The following is a 22,423-nucleotide window of genomic DNA, read 5'->3' as shown; positions in this document are numbered from 1 at the left end:
TTGATATATTATGCATAGGTGTGTGCTAGAGTCTTATTATTTATTTCAGCGTACTTACTCTCATCGCCATAAAAAACATCTTTATCAGGTGTGACCTAGACCTAGAAGTCTTCACCAACCTTCATCCTCCTGTATGACTGCATTTGACTCTCAATTTTTTGCTTGAAAAATGCATTAAAGCTTTCGAAATGTATAAGAGAACACTACACATATCCTGAATCGAAAAAATAAGAAACACCAAAGCTCTCAATAGAATGCAGGAAAACTAATGATAAAGCTAATGATAACAATAAAATAGTGCAAATTATGGTGTATTGGACCTAGAATAAGAGGAGATTATAATGAAATACATCGGTTGGTTTTCAAGGGAAGAATTTAGAGAAAAGGTGAATAGTGAGAATACAAAAATCATTGCTCGAGGATCTACACAGATGGCTCATCCAAAATCTTCAGGGCAGCTGTTTAACGAGTTGCTTGTCACTTGGATCGCCAATCTTTGAAGAGAGAGGGCCGAAATAAAAGAGTAGAGCGGAGCTCTTATCACATCATGATTCCTAGAAGCATGATACCCCAAAAACCGTAAAAACAAGACCTTGTATGACTCACAGCGTTGCTGGGGCAGCACCTGTTAAACAATCTTTTTAATTAGTTTCCTCTGACCAAAAGCTTTTCTACTGGTCCCAACTGATCAAAGTACGAGCGAAGCTCGTACTTGTTATTAGAGCGAAGCTCTAATGGAGGGCCGCTACTTTTGGGGAGTTTTCGCACGACCTCGGGACTCGGCGGACAAAAGTGCTTATAACTTTTTTTCTAATTAGGGTAGAGGAATGATTTTTATATTTTTATAATCTAGATATATGAGGCTACAACTCTATTATCTTCAATTTTTCATTTGTTTTTTTGTTTAGGAGGGGGAAGCCTTAGAACTCAAAAAAAAATTTTTGTTCGATTTTTTCCACGTGTTTCGATACAGGTCGCAACGGTTCTTTGAATTTTATGAAATTTAACGGGTCGATTAGACCTCACCTCTAGATGGACTGTATACTTTGTGGTTATTCTCAGCAAACGGGAAGTATTTTTTTTTAACGGTCAAAGTTTTAGACGTTTGTGATATTCTAGCCCTTCTGACGGTTTAACGGTATCTTTCCCGAAATAGTGACTCACAGAAGATATGTGCGCCTCATCGAGGGCTACAATTTTTATTTAGGAATTTTTTTGAAAAAATGTTTTTTTTAGAAGAAAAATCAAAAAAACCCAAAAAAAATGCTTTTTTTTAATTTTTTCTGTGTAAAATTTTTATGGTTCAAAATTTTAAAAAATGTCATTTGGATTAATTAAACCTGCATCCTTTCTGAATAAAACGGTATATTCAAATTAACGCTATCGTTTATACAGGGTGAGAAGCCCTCAGTTGAAAATACCCTTTTTCACACTTTTTTTCTTCAAATATTAATAACTTTTTAGTGGAGGCACTTAGAGGTTTCATTCAATTGGAGCATTTAAAGAACCTTTTAAAAGCAATTTTTTGACACACTCTACAATCATCTACGTAGAGTAGTTTTTGCTCTACACTATTTTTTGACTTTGACGCCTTATACCGCAATGGCTATGCCACCTACGAAGACCATTTTTGCCCTCAAACACGCGGAATTTATCTGGCTATAATCCACTAAATCCGTTTTGTTTCAAATATCACCATTTTCCAAGAAAATGCAATTTTCCATGAAAGGTCCCAAAATATCGGTCAGCTGAATATTGGTACCCCTACGGGCCCGATGATCAGGGTATAAAAACTAATGTGGTCTAGCACCCAACAAGTGCGCGTCTCCATGGCAGCGAAACCGGCGATTTTCGCCCGTTTGCACTTAAAATAAGACCCTTTTTATAATCGAAATTTAACTACTAAAACCGATTGGAATCGGGCCAGAATTGATGTTAAACTGTTCCTAAGGCTTTATACTATTTTTCCATGTACAAATCATAAGGTAAAAACCTTTTTTTATACCCGAAATCATCGTCTGAAAATGGTCGATTTTGACGTCTACCCGCGATTTTAATGCCGAGTTTTACGGCGGTTTTGACAACATGACATGACGTCAACGTGAGCAGTCAACGTCAACGTGGGTGTATCGGCTCGGACTTGCTTCTTATTTTTATTGATAAAATGCTTAAATTAGCTCAGAATTTTCTGATATTGGTGTCAAATTATTCAAGAGACTCTGTAGAATCCGATTATGTGCATATCTTCTACCAAATCAAGTTCTTTTAGCCGTGATGATTCGGCAAAATTTTTGAAGTTTTAGAATTTACCGTGTTTTCATGTGACAAAAGGACTCATACATGGCATTTTGGGTGCGGGAGTGGAGGTTTAATGTGGACTATTTATTTATTTTACCACAAAATCTAACTGTGGATCATTGTTGTTTGTTGTTATTTGAATATGTTGTAAAGAAAACGCAAGCGTTAAAGGTAAGCCTTAATGTAATGTGACCTTTAATGCAATGACAACCTAACCTCTGTCACGAGTGTCATGTACTATGTAAATAAATAATAATACCAAAAAGGAAAAAATATTGCACTTATAAGTTGGAATAAGGTCCAAAATGTTAAAGATTGGCAAATTCCGCTTAACTAGACGCTGTAAATGTTATATTACACCTTGCATATATTATAAGTTGTCAGCGTTTCAAGCAAGAGGTGTGTGTAACCTTAAAAGAAAGAAAATTCAACTACATTTATGTGTCCCTAGTAAAATATGAATAACAAATAGATATCTGTATGATCTAACAATGAGCGTCCATACAAGGGTATCTTAATGTTTTTGCTTCTGACTGGTAGCAGGCCACTTAGTCTGACTGCTCAGGTCAGCGAGATGGCAGGCTTTAAAAATCTAAGAGGATAATCGAAGCAGTTGATAGCATCCAGTTGTGGCACTATCCAATGGGAGGAATGCAGATTCTAGCAGCAAGATGTTTCAAGTATTGAATTCATGATAAGGTGGAAGATGGTGGTGAAAAGAAGCAGAAAAAACCAATCTAAAACTGGAGAGACTTTTTTTTATCTTATTGTTGTGGTTTAATATTCTTTATTACTTAGGTATCAAAGATAGTTTCCTTACAGAGAATTATTTATATATTACACAGTTTGATACATAATTAACAACATATTAGCGATTACTCCACTAACAAAAATGTACATGATCATTTTACGAGAAATAGAGAACATATATATACAGATCTTTATAGGATACACATGGGTATGTGTGGGGTTTCTTTCTATGGTCCCAAACTCTATAATGCTCTCCCTGCTACCATTAAACTGTTACCTACCAAGTTTTTTACTGCAATTTAAATTTACTATAAAACAATATTTATTGAAAAAATGTTTTTTCTCAATACAAGAATTTCTAAATGATGATTTCTCATATATGTAATTATAATATAAAACTTTTAGGCTTTAAATCCTTTGATTATTAATAATATTAAGAAGTGTAAAGATTTCTCTGTGACATATGTGAGCTCCTTTGTGTATATGGCATGAATAAATTGTGTTTATGTTTAAATTATGTGAAAGAACAGCTATTTTTGTTAAATCTCTCTTTTCTATCAGATAAAGTGATGTGTAAGTGTAACATAAGTGTTTCTGAAATAAAGATGATTTTACTTAATTATTTAACTGTGGCCACCATTTATTTTACCTACCTAAAATATAGCGGGTTGGGAAGGGCAGAAAAACTTCCTGGTTTTTCATGTAAACATTACAGCTATGTAGTGTTAGAGTCTGATGATGATGCAACAAACATCAACTCATCAAAATGCATACCTCTTGACAAAAGATTGGCATTTTCATTTGTCGAGAAAAGTCTTCCCAACCCACTATATTATAGCCACTCCACTTCAACAATGCACTTACAAAAAAAAAGATTTAAATATTATTGAATGTTTTTTCCTTTAACTTGGAATATTTAAGAGAATTGTGTGAGTATTCATGTTCTTCTTCTACTGGAAAATAAAACTGTAAAATAGCTAATCTAGTGAAAATATTATAAATGATTTAACATATTTTTTTGTAAAGTGGGCTAATATGAATGATCTCTCTTTAAATGTAAATAAGTGCTACTCAATTGGATTCTCTAGACTTAAAAATAAAATGAATAATATATACACTATTGATGACATAGTACTTAGTTCTGTTGACTCAATAAAGGATTTAGGAGTAGTCTTTGATACTCAGCTCAAATTTGGGGAACACTGTGATCTTGTGGAGGGGAAGGCCTCTCAGATGTTAGGTTTTGTTTTAGGAACTTGTCGTGACATGTCTATATCTACTTTGAAGATACTTTATTGTTCATTGGTTAGAAGTCATTTAGAGATGCCTCGATCATTTGGTCTCCTTTTTATAATTGTCACAAAATGCAACTTGAAAGAGTCCAAAAGAGGTTTACCCAGTAATGTTCGTACGAGTTGAATATGCAGGAGAACCTACTTGACATGGAGGCAATATTGGGACTTCAATCGTTGGAATCTAGAAGGATTCAAAGTGACCTCAGCTTTATGTATAAGGTTATTCATGGGCTTATTGATTGCCCTGCTCTCATCAACAGCTTTAATTTAAAGGTCCCTGCACGCACCCTAAGGGGACATGAACTATTTGCTTTACCAATCTGTCACTCCAACTATTCTTTACATTCTCCAATCTGTCGTAGTCTTGCCTATTTAAACTCTCACCCTGAACTTGATCCATTTGCAAGCTCACTGGATTTATTGGTCAACTGGGTCAAATATTTTAATTTATTGTTTTCTTATTGTGTTTATTTCTTGTGTATATGTTTTGAAGACTGTCTAATTATGTTCGTGAGAGTACTTTTATTATGTTAATTATACATCTTTTACTTTATTTAATATTGTAACCAAATCTTTTGTACAATGGGGTTTCCCGTATATTGATTGAATAAATGAATAAATAAATATTTAATTGACCGAGAGCATTATGAGAAACTAAAAGATACTTGTAAGTGTGCTGAAAGGGTTAGTCTTTGGAGTTCTCTTGTCCTCCCTTTCAGCCAGTGTACCAATTTAGAAACCAGATATGTTTGCTTTTCTGCAAGGCATTGTAACTTATGAATGACCTAAGTACATATCTGAAATGACTTTCTAAATAAATTAAAAACATTGATTAAACAAGATATATTATGATTAAGCAAAAGAATAAAGCACTCCTTTAGTTAAGTATGTAAGAACATTCAGGTATAAATACTGTCTATGAAATATTTCTGATTAAGTGTATGTACAAATTTAAACTGATTGCCACATATAAACAGTAGCTTGTAGAAAACTGTTCCAATAATATCTGCTTTATATGAGGGTAGATTGTCAAAACTATTTATTATATGAAATTTTAAAATTAAACATGTGTATGAAATGGATAACAATCATATGGTAATAACTGCAGAGAAGAGCATAATGTGGTTTATGCCTTAAGGAATGGAATCTTCAAAAAAAAAAAACAACAACAACTACTATAGATCAATTTTCTCTTTAATTATTAAAACTAAATAACTGTATGACAAAATTTAATAAAACAATAAACAGGTCATGGAACATAAACATTAAATAAGTTTTATTTTCTAACCAAAAATAGAGACTTTGGGTCCAGTTGGAAGATTCTCGTGCCATTTTGCCTATTCAAGATCTGAAACAAATAAAGTATATATAATTAGATATGCATATTTCATTGAGACAACACAAAGTATATAAATTATCTTCTGGTGAAACAATCCAGTAATAAGTAAAACTTTATTAAAATATTGCTCCGCTTTACTCACAACAAAAAAGCTGATTCATATCCCTTCAAACACATTTCATGATCTCTGGGGAATCCTAACATACTTCCTGTAGCTTATTTATTTCTGGCTGTGTACTCTAACCAACAGTAAAGACAGGCAGTTCTTCCTGGTTTCCCAATTTCATCAATATGGTAGAATCTCAATGATTTCTTGACGGATGTCCTTAAGTGCATGGTCTGAGCCCTATCAAACACATTTCATGATCTCTGGGTATCCTAACATACTTCATTTAGCTTATTTATTTCTGGTTGTGTAGTCTAATTAGCAGTTAAAACATGCAATTCTTCTCCTACAACAAATGGGTCCCACAGCTGTTAAATTGTTGACCAGGATGAAAACAAATCATACCTTGTAATCATTCTAAGTACACAAAACAAAGGCCACACTGGCAAAATATATGCGAACTTGAATGAAGTTATGAGATTTTCATCAGTTTTATTTAGCAAATAATTTGTGTTTGCCAATAAACATTAGTTAAAAAATAATAATAATTTCTCAAGGTGAATTATGTTATTGTTTTGTTGGGTTGACATTGACATCTGAATTTAACTGACTTGTCAAATTCAGATGTCATTGAGCTTGGCATGTCATGGGCGCACTAAAATTTATTTTTTCACGGTCAGTTTGATAAATTATATAATTTAATATTTTGCCGCAAAATTCATATACCTAGTTCAAATTGTTTTTTTCAATTTAGGGTTTGGGGGACATAGGGTAAGTTTAGTAGATAAATTTTATTGCAGGGGTTGTTAAAGCAAGTGACGGTTATTTTATTTCAATGGTTTATTTTACTAGCTTAATTTTAGCTTCTATTGATCTTTCCATTTACCTAATTGACTTTCAAAATGAAAATGGAAAATAGAACAGTCGACGTGAAAATTCTTTTATCCAATCCCAATACACAGATTATTATACGGTCTAATCTTTTCCTTTTCTATTGTGGCACTCCCATAAATTGTAAAAAAATTTGTCAATAAGCTTTTTTACTATTTTTTGAATGATCTTGAACCAATAAAAAAATTGAATTGGGAGCATATTTTGAAAAAAATTTCATCTTGAACACGGACTTTCTTCGAGAATTGAAAATTGCAAATAAATAGGTTTTCTGTTCATTTTAGAGTCAAATCGGTTATAACCTTTTTTAATCCTTCCCTGTCGATTTTCGAACAAAATGTTTTTCTTTGGTTTTTTTTACTAGAAATTATCTGTTTAGAACTTACATTAAAATTAGTCAATAGCCATTTTAAGAAAAAGAAAGTGATATAGTGGGAAAAAACAAGTTTTCTTTTGTTTTTTTTCAATGTTTCATTAATATCTCGGCTTCTGTAGCTCCGATTCAATCCGTTAATGGTTTATTGTATTCCTTATTCCGTTTCTGATTATCATTTGCATATTTCATTGTATTAACCTTAATATAAAGGCCAATATAAAATAAAGGATATTAGAAAAGATATATGGCAAAACCAGTTTGAAATATTTCAATGCAGGATTTTATGAAACATGATTTGCCAAAAATTTATGTTTTATTTAGGTAAAATTATTAAATTTTTACAAAGGGTTGATATATTATGCATAGGTGTGTGCTAGAGTCTTATTATTTATTTCAGCGTACTTACTCTCATCGCCATAAAAAACATCTTTATCAGGTGTGACCTAGACCTAGAAGTCTTCACCAACCTTCATCCTCCTGTATGACTGCATTTGACTCTCAATTTTTTGCTTGAAAAATGCATTAAAGCTTTGGAAATGTATAAGAGAACACTACACATAACCTGAATCGAAAAAATAAGAAACACCAAAGCTCTCAATAGAATGCAGGAAAACTAATGATAAAGCTAATGATAACAATAAAATAGTGCAAATTATGGTGTATTGGACCTAGAATAAGAGGAGATTATAATGAAATACATCGGTTGGTTTTCAAGGGAAGAATTTAGAGAAAAGGTGAATAGTGAAAATACACAACTCATTGCTCGAGGATCTACACAGATGGCTCATTCAAAATCTTCAGAGCAGCTGTTTAACGAGTTGCTTGTCACTTGGATCACCAATCTTTGAAGGAAGACGGCTGAATGAAAAGAGTAGAGCGGAGCTCTTATCACATCATGATTCTTAGAAGCATGATACCCCAAAAACCGTAAAAACAAATGGTCGTTAAGCTCACAGCGTTGCCGGCGCAGCACCTGTTAAACAATCTCTAATAAATTTAATTCTTTTTTGAATTGGTTTCCTCTGACCAAAAGCTTTTCTACTGGTCCCAACTGATCAAAGTACGAGCGAAGCTCGTACTTGTTATAAGAGCGTAGCTCTTATAGAGGGCCGCTTCTTTTTGGGAGTTTTCGCACGACCTCGGGACTCGTCGGATAAAAGTGGTTATAACTTTTTTTCTAATTAGGGTGGAGAAATGATTTTTACCTTTTTATAATCTAAAAATATGAGGCTTTAATCTGATTATTTACAAATTTTCATTTGTTTTTTTGTTTAGGACTAAGACGCCTTCAAAGTCAAAAAATTTTTTTTGTCCAATTTTTTCAATGGGAATTCGATACAGGTCGCAGCGGTTCTTTGAATGTTATGAAATTTAACAGATCGATTACAGTTCATGGGCTACTTATCTGTATAGTTTTTGGTTATTCTCAGCACACGGGAAGTATTTTTTTTTAACGCTCAAAGTTTCAGACATGTGTGATATTCCAGCCCCTCTGACGGTTTAACGGTATCTTTCCGGAAATAGTGACTTACAGAAAATGTATGCGCCTCAACGAGAACTACAACTTTTATTAAGGACTTTTTTTGAAAAAATCTTTTTTTTTGGGAAAAAAATCAAAAAAACCCAAAAAAATTGATTTTTTTTAGTTTTATCTCTGTAAAATTTTTATGGTGCAAAATTTAAAAAAAATTCATTTGGATTAATTAAACCTGCATCCTTTCCGAATAAAACGGTGTATTAAGTTTAACGCTATCATTTATACAGGGTGAGCAGCGCTCAGTTGAAAATACCCTTTTTCACACTTTTTTTTTTCCCGCCTTAATAACTTTTTAGTGGCGCCACTTAGAGCCAAATGGCTTATGGGCGGTTTGTAGCGTGTGATAAGCAGAATCTTTTCCAATTTCAACCGTACTTCTAAGTAAAACCGTTTTTGAGTAATGAATTTTTTAACATTTTTTGACTTTGGAAATTAATTGTGCGCACCCGGTATGTGATAGAAAAACCAAAACCAATCGAGAGGATGCGCCATTTATTTTACTATAACATACTAAAATTTCATTTTTTCGCTATTATTGCAAGTACCCTAAAAGTATTTTTATTTCAAAAAAGTCCCAAGCACGAAAAATCGCTAAAAATCACCCTGCACACTGATGAAATCTCGAAGTCGCCTATGGCCGCGTCTCCGTGGCGACGAAAACGGCGATTTTCGCCGAAAAAAGACCCTTTTTATAATCGAAATTTAACTACTAAAACCGATTGGAATCGGTCCAGAATTGATGTTAAACTGTTCCTAAGGCTTTAAACTATTTTTCCATGTACAAATCATAAGGTAAAAGCCTTTTTTTATACCCGAAATCATCGTCTGAAAATGGTCGATTTTGACGTCTACGCGCGATTTTATTGCCGACTTTTACGGCTGACTTTTACGTTTTGACAGCATGACGTCAACATGGATGAATTGGCTCGGACTTGCTTCCTAATTTCATTGATAAAATGCTTAAAATAGGTCAGAACTTCCTGAAATTGGTACGAAATTATTCCAGAGACTCTGGAGAATCCGAATATGTGCATATCTTTTACCAAATCGGGTTCTTTTAGCCGTGATAATTCGGCAACGTTTGACGTTTTAGCATTTTCCGTGTAATATAATATAATATTCATGCGACACAGTGGCTATACAAGGCATTTAGCTAGACAAAAATTACAACACAGTGGGTCCTAATGATAAAAAAAAAATCTAATCGGGATTTAATGAGTATTATTATTTTATATGGTAATTTTTTTTTTTTAACTTTTTTGGTATTTGCCCGATTTGAATGAAATTTGGTATTTGGGTTTGGTTTAGGGTATAATTAATATTTTTTTACAAATTTTTCAAATATTGAGGTTTAGGGTCACGTGACTACCAAAACTTTTTTCCTATGGGTCCAATTTGATTGAAATTTGGTATTTGGGGTTTATTGAGGAAATAATTATTAATTTTTAATAATTTTTTTAAATATTGAGTCCTAAGGTCACGTGACAATCAAAACTTTTTTCCTATGGGTCCGATTTGATTGAAATTTGGTATTTGGGGTTTATTGAGGTAATAATTAATAATTTTTTAATAATTTTTTTAAATATTGAGTCCTAAGGTCACGTGACAATCAAAACTTTTTTCCTATGGGTCCGATTTGATTGAAATTTGGTATTTGGGGTTTATTTATGAAACAATTATTGGTTTGTATCTAATTTTTAAAATATTGAGTTTGAGGGTCACGTGACTATCAAAAGGTTTTTCCTATGGGTCCGATTTGATTGATGTTTGGTATCTGGGGTTTATTTAGGAAATAATTATTAATTTTTAACAAATTTTTGATATATTAAGTTTAAAGGTCACGCGACTATTAAAACTTTTTTCTATTTGTCCGCTTTAGTTGAAATTTGGTATTTAAGGTTTATTAAGGTTATAAATATTGATAATTAATAAATTTTTAAAATATTAAGTTTCAAGGCCACGTGACAATCAAAACTTTTTTCCTATGGGTCTGATTTGTTTGGTATTTGGGGTTTATATAGGATACAATTATCAATTTTTAGCAAATTTTTGCAATATTAAATTTTAAGGTCACGTGACTATCGGAACTTTTCATATAATTCAATAAAATAAATAAGCATATAAGACACGCAATAAAATAATTAATAGATACATATATCTATAATATATGTATAGGTTAGAGTGTTAGATATAAGTTTTTAGATTATTAAGTGACACAATGAGTTTTTCAAATTTGTTTGAGATATAGGTAGATGTGATATGAGCCATTATTCATCATAATTACTGTTGTTCTGCTTGAAACTTGTGGGTAAATGTGCTCGGCACAGGGCCAATAGAAAAAAAGAGTCACTTGACTATAAGTTTTCTCTTTTATTTTATTCATTTGATTGAGAGTTGGCATTCGATTTATTTAGGTTTATATATAAGGAAAATAGTGATTGTTATATATATTTTTTTATTTAAGACAGTCGTAGTTGTAATCGTAAGAAACAAAGTTATTAAGGCTTAAGGTTATTAATAGCTTGAAATTATTTGTAAAGAAAATAAGAGTAATAATTAGTAGTAGTAACAATTTTAGTTTATGGGATTTTTGTAAAGTAGGGGTTAAGTAGAATATAAATGTGAAACCAGTTGCAGTGTAAAAAACCTGCTTCAATTTCTTTTTTTTAACTTTTTCTGATATGTCAGATTTTATAGCTTCTATTCAGTTCCTTGATGGTTTCCTATTTTTTTTCTTTTAAATTCTTTTCATCTTTTAATATAATTGCCTTTTAAAATAAAAATGGAAAATAGAAACAGTCGACGTGAAAATTCTTTTATCCAATCCCAATACACAGACTATTATACGGTTTAATCTTTTCCTTTTCTATTGTGGCACTCTCATAATATGTAGAAAATTTTGTCAATAAGCTTTTTTGCTATTTTTTGAATGATCTTGAACCAATATGTTCATCTTGAATACGGATTTTCTTCGAGAATTGAAAAATGGAAATAAATAGGTTTTCAGTTCATTTTAGAGTCAAATCGGTTATAACCTTTTTTAATCATTCCCTGTCGATTTTCGAACAAAAAAAAATGTTTTTCTTTGGTTTTTTTACTAGAAATTATCTGTTTAGGGCTTATATTAAAATTAGTCAATAGCTATTTTAAGACAAAAAGTGATATAGTGGGAAAAAAACGAGTTTTATTTTGGTTTTCATACATTTTTACTAATATCTCGGGTTCTATTGCTTCGATTCAATTCGTTGATGGTTTCTTTTATTCCTGTTTTTCCTCCTGTTAATTCTTTTATATTTTACTACATGTGTCTCTTAAAATATAAGTAAGAAATTTAAAAAAATCGGTGTAAAAACTCGGTTGTATAATCCGAATACATAGACTCTTATGGGACCTAATCATTTCCATTTATATTGTGGCACTCGTATACATCGTGGAAAATTTTGTCATAAAGCTTTTTCACTTCTTTTTGAATGGTCTTTACCTGGAAAAAAGAAATTTTGAATTCAGAGCATATTTTGAAAAAATGCTCATTTTGGGCCGGATTTTGTTTGAAAATCGAAAAATGCAAATAAATAAGTTTGTGTTCATTTTATAGTCAAATCGGTAATAACCTTTTTTAAAGGTACTCTGAAATATTACATGATAGAGTAATAAAAAATTTAAATTTGTCCATAGGGCTCTTGATAATTTGATATTTTGATTTAATAGTTTTTTCCTATTTTCTCCGTTTCTGTGATGGCTAGAATCAATTCGTTTTAACACTCGAATACCTCGTAATATTCCCGAGAACTTTTATTTAAAGCAAAAAGTTGTCAGAGTTATAGTTTATTTAAAAAAAAATAAAAACCATTTTTTCGCAATTTTTCGTGGGTATACCCCTTTCGGTTTTCGACCAAAAAAAAATTATTTTTTTTATTGAGTTTTTTTACTATATATTGTTAGTTTAGGGCTTACTTTAAAATTTGCTAATAATCATTTTAGGAAAAAAAAATGTTACTGTGGGAAAAAACTAGTTTTCTTTTGTTTTTCCCACATTTTTACTTATATCTCGGCTTCTATAGCTTCGATTTAATTCGTTTATGATTTCTTTTATTCGTTATTCTCCTCCTGTCAATTCTTTTGATATTTTATTACTATTGGCTCTTAAAAATAAAACTAAAAAATCAAAAAAATCCACGAAAAAACCCGTTTGTCTTATCCCCATACATGAATTCTTATGCGACCTGATCTTTTCCTTTATATTGTGCCACTCGTATAAATCGTGGAAAATTTTATCATAAAGCTTTTTTACTAGTTTTTGAATGGTCTTTCACCAGAAGAAAAAAATTTTAAATTCGGAGCATATTTTGAAAAAATGTTCATTTTGACCCCGGGTTTTGTTCGAAAATCGAAAAATGCCAAGAAGTAGGTTTTCTGTTAATTTTAGAGTCAAATTGGTAATAACTTTTTTTAAAGATATTTTGAAGTAGTACAAGATAGAAAAATTAAAAATTGAAGTTTTTCCATAGGGCTCTTGATATTTCGATATTTATGATTAACAGTTTTTTCCAATTTTCTCCGATTTTATAATAGCTAAAACCGATTCGTTTTGACAGACGGATACCTCTTAATATTCCCAAGAACTTTTATTCAATACAAAAAGTTGTCAGAGTTATAGTTTATTTATAAAAAAATAAAAACCATTTTTTCGAAATTTTTCGTGGGCATACCCCTTTCGATTTTCGACCAAAAAAAAAATTTTTTTCCTTGGGTTTTTTTACTGGAAATTGTTAGTTTAGGACTAACTTTGAAATTTGCCAATAATCATTTTAGGAAAAAAAAATTGTACGGTGGGAAAAAATCAGTTTTCTTTTGTTTTTTCCACTGTTTCATTATTATCTCGGGTTCTGTAGCTCCGATTCAATCCGTTAATGGTTTATTGCATTCCTTATTCAGTTTCTGACAATCATTTGCATATTTCATTATATTGGCCTTAATATAAGGGCCAATATAAAATAAAGGATATTAGAAAAGATATATGGCAAAACCAGTTTGGCATATTCGAATGCAGGTTTTTATGAAAGATGATTTGCTAAAAATTTATGTTTTATTTAGGAAAAATTATTGAATTTTTACAAAGGGTTGATATGTTATGCATAAGTGTGTGCTAGAGTCATATTATTTTTTTCAGCATACTTAATCTCATCACCATAAATATCAGGCGTGGTCTAGACCTAAGTCTTCACCAACCTTCATCCTCCTGTATAGCTGCATTTGACTCAATTCTTCGCTTGAAAAATGCATTAAAGCTTTCGAAATATATAAGAGAACACTACGCATATCCTGAATCATAAAATTAAGAAACACCAAAGCTTTCAATAGAATCCAGAAAAACTAATAATAAAGCTAATGATAATAATCAAATAGTGCAAATTAAGGTGTATTGGACATAGAATTAGAGGAGATTAATATGAAATACATCGGTTGGTTTTCAAGGGAAGAATTTAGGGGAAAGGTGAATGAATCGTGAGAATACAAAACTCATTGCTCGAGGATCTACACAGATGGCTCATCCAAAATCTTCAGAGCAGCTGTTTAACGAGTTGCTTGTCACTTGGATCGCCAATCTTTGAAGAGAGAGGGCCGAAATAAAAGAGTAGAGCGGAGCTCTTATCACATCATGATTCTTAGAAGCATGATACCCCAAAAACCGTAAAAACAAGACCTTGTATGACTCACAGCGTTGCTGGGGCAGCACCTGTTAAACAATCTTTTTAATTAGTTTCCTCTGACCAAAAGCTTTTCTACTGGTCCCAACTGATCAAAGTACGAGCGAAGCTCGTACTTGTTATAAGAGCGTAGCTCTTATGGTGGGACGCTTTTTTTTTGGAGTTTTCGCACAACCTCGGGACTCGGCGGACAAAAGTGCCTATAACTTTTTTTCTAATTAGGGTAGAGAAGTGATTTTTACCTTTTCGTAATCTAGATATATGAGGCTACAACTCTATCAAATACAATTTTTCATTTGTTTTTTTAGTTGGGAGGGGGAAGCTTTAGAACTCAAAAAATTTTTTTTGTTCGATTTTTTCCGCGTGCTTCGATACAGGTCGCAACGGTTGTTTGAATTTTATGAAATTTAACGGGTCGATTAGACCTCATCTCTAGATGGACTGTATACTTTTTGGTAATTCTCAGCACACGGGAAGTATTTTTTTTTAACGCTCAAAGTTTTAAACATTTGTGATATTCTAGCCCCTCTGACGGTTTAACGGTATCTTTCCGGAAACAGTGACTCACAGAAGATGTGTGCGCCTTATCGAGAGCTACAATTTTTATTTAGGACTTTTTTTAAAAAAATTTTTTGTTTAGGAGAAAAACCAAAAAAACCTTAAAAAATTGACTTTTTTTAGTTTTTTCTCTGTGAAATTTTTATGGTGCAAAATTTTAAAAAAATTTATTTGGATTAATTGAACCTGCGTTCTTTCCGAATAAAACGGTGTATTAAGTTTAAGGCTATCGTTTATACAGGGTGAGAAGCCCTCAGTTGAAAATACCCTTTTTCACACTTTTTTTTTTCAAATATTAATAACTTTTTAGTGGAGGCACTTAGAGGTTTCATTCAATTGGAGCATTTAAAGAACCTTTTAAAAGCAATTTTTTGACACACTCTACAATCATCTACGTAGAGTAGTTTTTGCTCTACACTATTTTTTGACTTTGATGCCTTATACCGCAATGGCTATGCCACCTACGAAGACCATTTTTGCCCTCAAACACGCGGAATTTATCTGGCTATAATCCACTAAATCCGTTTTGTTTCAAATATTACCATTTTCCAAGAAAATGCAATTTTCCATGAAAGGTCCCAAAATATCGGTCAGCTGAATATTGGTACCCCTACGGGCCCGATGATCAGGGTATAAAAACTAATGTGGTCTAGCACCCAACAAGTGCGCGTCTCCATGGCAGCGAAACCGGCGATTTTCGCCCGTTTGCACTTAAAATAAGACCCTTTTTATAATCGAAATTTAACTACTAAAACCGATTGGAATCGGTCCAGAATTGATGTTAAACTGTTCCTAAGGCTTTATACTATTTTTCCATGTACAAATCATAAGGTAAAAACCTTTTTTTATACCCGAAATCATCGTCTGAAAATGGTCGATTTTGACGTCTACCCGCGATTTTAATGCCGAGTTTTACGGCGGTTTGGACAACATGACATGACGTCAACGTGAGCAGTCAACGTCAACGTGGATGTATCGGCTCGGACTTGCTTCTTATTTTTATTGATAAAATGCTTAAATTAGCTCAGAATTTCCTGAAATTGGTGTGAAATTATTCAAGAGACTCTGTAGAATCCGATTATGTGCATATCTTCTATCAAATCAAGTTCTTTTAGCCGTGATAATTCTTGTGACAGTGTTTTCATGTGACAAAAGGACTCATACATGGCATTTTGGGTGCGGGAGTGGAGGTTTAATGTGGACTATTTATTTATTTTACCACAAAATCTAACTGTGGATCATTGTTATTATTTGAATAAGTTGTAAAGAAAACGCAAGCGTTAAAGGTAAGCCTTAATGTAATGTGAGCTTTAATGCAATGACAACCTAACCTCTGTCATGAGTGTCATGTACTATGTAAATAAATAATAATACCAAAAAGGAAAAAATATTGCACTTATAAGTTGGAATAAGGTCCAAAATGTTGAAGATTGGCAAATTTCCGCTTAACTAGACGCTGTAAATGTTATATTACACCTTGCATATATTATAAGTTGTCAGCGTTTCAAGCAAGAGGTGTGTGTAACCTTAAAAGAAAGAAAATTCAACTACATTTATGTGTCCCTAGTAAAATATGAATAACAAATAGATATCTGTATGATCTAACAATGAGCGTCCATACAAGGGTATCTTAATGTTTTTGCTTCTGACTGGTAGCAGGCCACTTAGTCTGACTGCTCAGGTCAGCGAGATGGCAGGCTTTAAAAATCTAAGAGGATAACCGAAGCAGTTGATAGCATCCAGTTGTGGCACTATCCAATGGGAGGAATGCAGATTCTAGCAGCAACATGTTTCAAGTATTGAATTCATGATAAGGTGGAAGATGGTGAAAAGAAGCAGAAAAAACCAATCTAAAACTGGAGAGACTTTTTTTTATCTTATTGTTGTGGTTTAATATTCTTTATTACTTAGGTATCAAAGATAGTTTCCTTACAGAGAATTATTTATATATTACACAGTTTGATACATAATTAACAACATATTAGCGATTACTCCACTAACAAAAATGTACATGATCATTTCACGAGAAATACAGAACATATATATACAGATTTTTATAGGATATACAAGGTTAAGTGTGGGGTTTCCTTCTATGGTCCCAAACTCTATAATGCTCTCCCTGCTACTATTAAACTGTTACCTACCAAGTTTTTTACTGCAATATAAATTTACTATTAAATAAATGTCTATTGAAAAAATGTTTTTTCTCAATACAAGAATTTCTAAATGATGATTTCTCATATATGTAATTATAATATAAAACTTTTAGGCTTTAAATCCTTTGATTATTAATAATATTAAGAAGTGTAAAGATTTTCTCTGTGACATATGTGAGCATCTTTGTGTATATGGCATGAATAAATTATGTTTATGTTTAAATTAGGTGAAAGAACAGCTATTTTTGTTAAATCTCTCTTTTCTATCAGATAAAGTGATGTGTAAGTGTAACATAAGTGTTTCTGAAATAAAGATGATTTTACTTAATTATTTAACTGTGGCCACCATTTATTTTACCTACTTAAAATATAGCGGGTTGGGAAGGGCAGAAAAACTGGTTTTTCATGGAAATATTACAGCTATGTAGTGTTAGAGTCTGATGATGATGCAAAAAAAATCAACTCATCAAAATGCATACCTCTTGACAAAAGATTGGCATTTTCATTTGTCGAGAAAAGTCTTCCCAACCCACTATATTATAGCCACTCCACTTCAACAATGGACTTCTACTTACAAAAAAAAAAGATTTAAATAATATTGAATGTTTTTTCCTTTAACTTGGAATATTTAAGAGAATTGTGTGAGTATTCATGTTCTTCTTCTACTGGAAAATAAAACTGTAAAATAGCTAATCTAGTGAAAATATTATAAATGATTTAACATATTTTTTTGTAAAGTGGGCTAATATGAATGATCTCTCTTTAAATGTAAATAAGTGCTACTCAATTGGATTCTCTAGACTTAAAAATAAAATGAATAATATATACACTATTGATGACATAGTACTTAGTTCTGTTGACTCAATAAAGGATTTAGGAGTAGTCTTTGATACTCAGCTCAAATTTGGGGAACACTGTGATCTTGTGGAGGGGAAGGCCTCTCAGATGTTAGGTTTTGTTTTACAAACTTGTCGTGACATGTCTATATCTACTTTGAAGATACTTTATTGTTCATTGGTTAGAAGTCATTTAGAGTATGCCTCGATCATTTGGTCTCCTTTTTATAATTGTCACAAAATGCAACTTGAAAACGTCCAAAAGAGGTTTACCCAGTACTGTTCCTACGAGTTGAATATGCAGGAGAACCTACTTGACATGGAGGCAATATTGGGACTTCAATCGTTGGAATCTAGAAGGATTCAAAGTGACCTCAGCTTTATGTATAAGGTTATTCATGGGCTTATTGATTGCCCTGCTCTCATCAACAGCTTTAATTTAAAGGTCCCTGCATGCACCCTAAGGAGACATGAACTGTTTGCTTTACCAATCTGTCACTTCAACTATTCTTTACATTCTTCAATCTGTCCTAGTCTTGCCTATTTCAACTCTCACCCTGAACTTGATCCATTTGCAAGCTCACTCTCTGGATTTATTGGTCAACTGGGTCAAATATTTTAATTTATTGTTTTCTTATTGTGTTTATTTCTTGTGTATATGTTTTGAAGACTGTCTAATTATGTTCGTGAAAGTAATTTTATTATGTTAATTATACATCTTTTACTTTATTTAATATTGTAACCAAATCTTTTGTAAAATGGGGTTTCCCATATATTGATTGAATAAATAAATATTTAATTGACCGAGAGCATTATGAGAAACTAAAAGATACTTGTAAGTGTGCTGAAAGGGTTAGTCTTTGGAGTTCTCTTGTCCTCCCTTTCAGCCAGTGTACCAATTTAGAAACCAGATATGTTTGCTTTTCTGCAAGGCATTGTAACTTATGAATGACCTAAGTACATATCTGAAATGACTTTCTAAATAAATTAAAGACATTGATTAAGCAAGATATATTATGATTAAGCAAAAGAATAAAGCACTCCTTTAGTTAAGTATGTAAGAACATTCAGGTATAAATACTGTCTATGAAATATTTCTGAATAAGTGTATGTACAAATTTAAACTGATCGCCACATATAAACAGTAGCTCATAGAAAACTGTTCCAATAATATCTGCTTTATATGATGGTAGATTGTCAAAACTATTTATTATATGAAATTTTAAAATTAAACATGTGTATGAAATGGATAACAATCATATGGTAATAACTGCAGAGAAGAGCATAATGTGGTTTATGCCTTAAGGAATGGAATCTTCAAAAAAAAAACAACAACAACTTTCTCTTTAATTATTAAAGCTAAATAACTGTATGACAAAATTTAATAAAACAATAAGCAGGTCATGGAACATAAACATTAAATAAGTTTTATTTTCTAACCAAAAATAGAGACTTTGGGTCCAGTTGGAAGATTCTCGTGCCATTTTGCCTATTCAAGATCTGAAACAAATAAAGTATATATAATTAGATATGCATATTTCATTGAGACAACACAAAATATATAAAATATCTTCTGGTGAAACAATCCAGTAATAAGTAAAACTTTATTAAAATATTGCTCCGTTTTACTCACAACAAAAAAGCTGATTCATATTCCTTCAAACACATTTCATGATCTCTGGGGAATCCTAACATACTTCCTGTAGCTTATTTATTTCTGGTTGTGTAGTCTAATCAGCAGTTAAAACATGCAATTCTTCTCCTACAACAAATGGGTCCCATAGCTGTTAAATTGTTGACCAGGATGAAAACAAATCATACCTTGTAATAATTCTAGGTACACAAAACAAAGGCCACACAGGCAAAATATATGCGAACTTGAATGAAGTTATGAGATTTTCATCAGTTTTATTTAGCAAATAATTTGTGTTGAAGTTTTCCAATAAATATTAGTTAAAAAATAATAATAATTTCTCAAGGTGAATTATATTATTGTTTTATTGGGTTGACATTGACATCTGAATTTAACTGACTTGTCAAATTCAGATGTCATTGAGCATTGCTGTTTGAGCTTGGCATGTCATGGGCGCACTAAAATTTATTTTTTCACGGTCGGTTTGATAAATTATATAATTTAATATTTTGGCAGCAAAATTCATATACCTAGTTCTAATTGTTTTTTTCAATTTAGGCTTTGGGCGACATAGGGTAAGTTTAGTAGATAAATTTCATTGCAGGGGTTGTTAAAGCAAGTGACGGTTATTTTATTTCAATGGTTTATTTTACTAGCTTAATTTTAGCTTCTATTGATCTTTCCATTTACCTAATTGACTTTCAAAATGAAAATGGAAAATAGAACAGTCGACGTAAGAATTCTTTTATCCAATCCTAATACACAGATTATTATACGGTCTAATCTGTTCCTTTTCTATTGTGGCACTCCCATAAATTGTAAAAAAATTTGTCAATAAGCTTTTTTACTATTTTTTGAATGATCCTGAACCAATAAAAAAATTGAATTGGGAGCATATTTTGAAAAAATGTTCATCTTGAACACGGATTTCTTCGAGAATTGAAAAATGCAAATAAATAGGTTTTCTGTTCATTTTAGAGTCAAATCGGTTATAACCTTTTTTAATCCTTCCCTGTCGATTTTCGAACAAAATGTGTTTCTTTGGTTTTTTTTACTAGAAATTATCTGTTTAGGGCTTACATTAAAATTAGTCAATAGCCATTTTAAGAAAAAGAAAGTGATATAGTGGGAAAAAACAAGTTTTCTTTTGTTTTTTCCAATGTTTCATTAATATCTCGGCTTCTGTAGCTCCGATTCAATCCGTTAATGGTTTATTGTATTCCTTATTCCGTTTCTGATTATCATTTGCATATTTCATTGTATTAACCTTAATACAAAGGCCAATATAAAATAAAGGATATTAGAAAAGATATATGGCAAAACTAGTTTGAAATATTTCAATGCAGGATTTTATGAAACATGATTTGCCAAAAATTTATGTTTTATTTAGGTAAAATTATTGAATTTTTACAAAGGGTTGATATATTATGCATAGGTGTGTGCTAGAGTCTTATTATTTATTTCAGCGTACTTACTCTCATCGCCATAAAAAACATCTTTATCAGGTGTGACCTAGACTTAGAAGTCTTCACCAACCTTCATCCTCCTGTATGACTGCATTTGACTCTCAATTTTTTGCTTGAAAAATGCATTAAAGCTTTCGAAATGTATAAGAGAACACTACACATATCCTGAATCGAAAAAATAAGAAACACCAAAGCTCTCAATAGAATGCAGGAAAACTAATGATAAAGCTAATGATAACAATAAAATAGTGCAAATTATGGTGTATTGGACCTAGAATAAGAGGAGATTATAATGAAATACATCGGTTGGTTTTCAAGGGAAGAATTTAGAGAAAAGGTGAATAGTGAGAATACACAACTCATTGCTCGAGGATCTACACAGATGGCTCATTCAAAATCTTCAGAGCAGCTGTTTAACGAGTTGCTTGTCACTTGGATCACCAATCTTTGAAGGAAGACGGCTGAATGAAAAGAGTAGAGCGGAGCTCTTATCACATCATGATTCTTAGAAGCATGATACCCCAAAAACCGTAAAAACAAATGGTCGTTAAGCTCACAGTGTTGCCGGCGCAGCACCTGTTAAACAATCTCTAATAAATTTAATTCTTTTTTGAATTGGTTTCCTCTGACCAAAAGCTTTTCTACTGGTCCCAACTGATCAAAGTACGAGCGAAGCTCGTACTTGTTATATAGGAGCGTCTGCGACTATATTATGCACGCGAGCCCGGGCCCGAAAAATCGTGTTTTTTTGGAAATAAAAATTCATATCTTTGGCTGTATGGTTAGCGAAACGATGAAATTTGGCATAGGGCCTCTCAATACATTGAGAATGATGGATCCGTAAACGATTTTTTTTTCCGGTACCACCAAACGGAGCGGTACTGTCTCAAAGTCAAAAATTCGTAAAAAAATGGGTCAAATTCCTTTCAGACGCGAGAACTCAAATAAAAAGCCTTTAAAAGACTTAAAATTTTTAGGACATAAGGGTCGGTGGGGCCTTAAGAACTGTATACTTTTTGGGCCAGATCGGTATACAGGGTGAGTTGTTATAAGCGAACAAAAGTGACTAAAAAAAAAATTGAAACTTCTCCAGAGGCTAAAAAAAAATTTTTATAAAAAAAGTGTTTCGGCGAAAAGACTTCGTTTTATAAGAGATTAAACATACTTGGAGCTTTTTTTTGTAAAAAATTTATTTTACGAGTTCTGGCATTTTCAGTTTTTTGGAATTTTCCGCCAAACGATACTTATTTTGGGAATTTTTTTTTTTTCAAAAAATAACTTCATCTTTTACCTTTCATATGCCATATAACCGAAATTTTTGGGAACCATACAGGGCGAGCAATAATGTACTTTACCCATGAAGGTCCGACCCGAAAATCACATTTAATTTAATAACTTTTTAGTGGTGGCACCTGGACCATTTATATTCTCAGGGATTAAATACTTTAATAACCCCATTATTTGTGTAAAATTA

At 32.0% G+C, this 22,423-nt stretch overlaps 1 long non-coding RNA gene across 2 annotated transcripts; it reads right to left on the bottom strand.

Annotated features, from left to right (window-relative positions):
• Positions 1-5,516: 5,516 nt before the first annotated feature.
• Positions 5,517-21,501, bottom strand: LOC126743523 (uncharacterized). 2 transcript variants are annotated; one of them, XR_007662909.1, is made up of 3 exons: positions 19,672-21,501; positions 5,825-6,193; positions 5,517-5,691 (listed from the first exon to the last, which is right to left on the bottom strand). It is a non-coding gene; the product is annotated as an uncharacterized LOC126743523 (long non-coding RNA). The 2 variants fall into 2 exon arrangements; XR_007662910.1 differs by lacking the exon at positions 19,672-21,501 and adding an exon at positions 6,194-6,360 and having other exon boundaries at positions 5,825-6,134.
• Positions 21,502-22,423: the final 922 nt, after the last annotated feature.

Source organism: Anthonomus grandis, chromosome 13 (genome assembly GCF_022605725.1).
Source record: "Anthonomus grandis grandis chromosome 13, icAntGran1.3, whole genome shotgun sequence".
Lineage (NCBI taxonomy): Eukaryota > Metazoa > Arthropoda > Insecta > Coleoptera > Curculionidae > Anthonomus > Anthonomus grandis.
The sequence above is the reverse complement of the archived record's forward strand: the minus strand, read 5'-3'. Positions and strand labels throughout refer to the sequence as shown.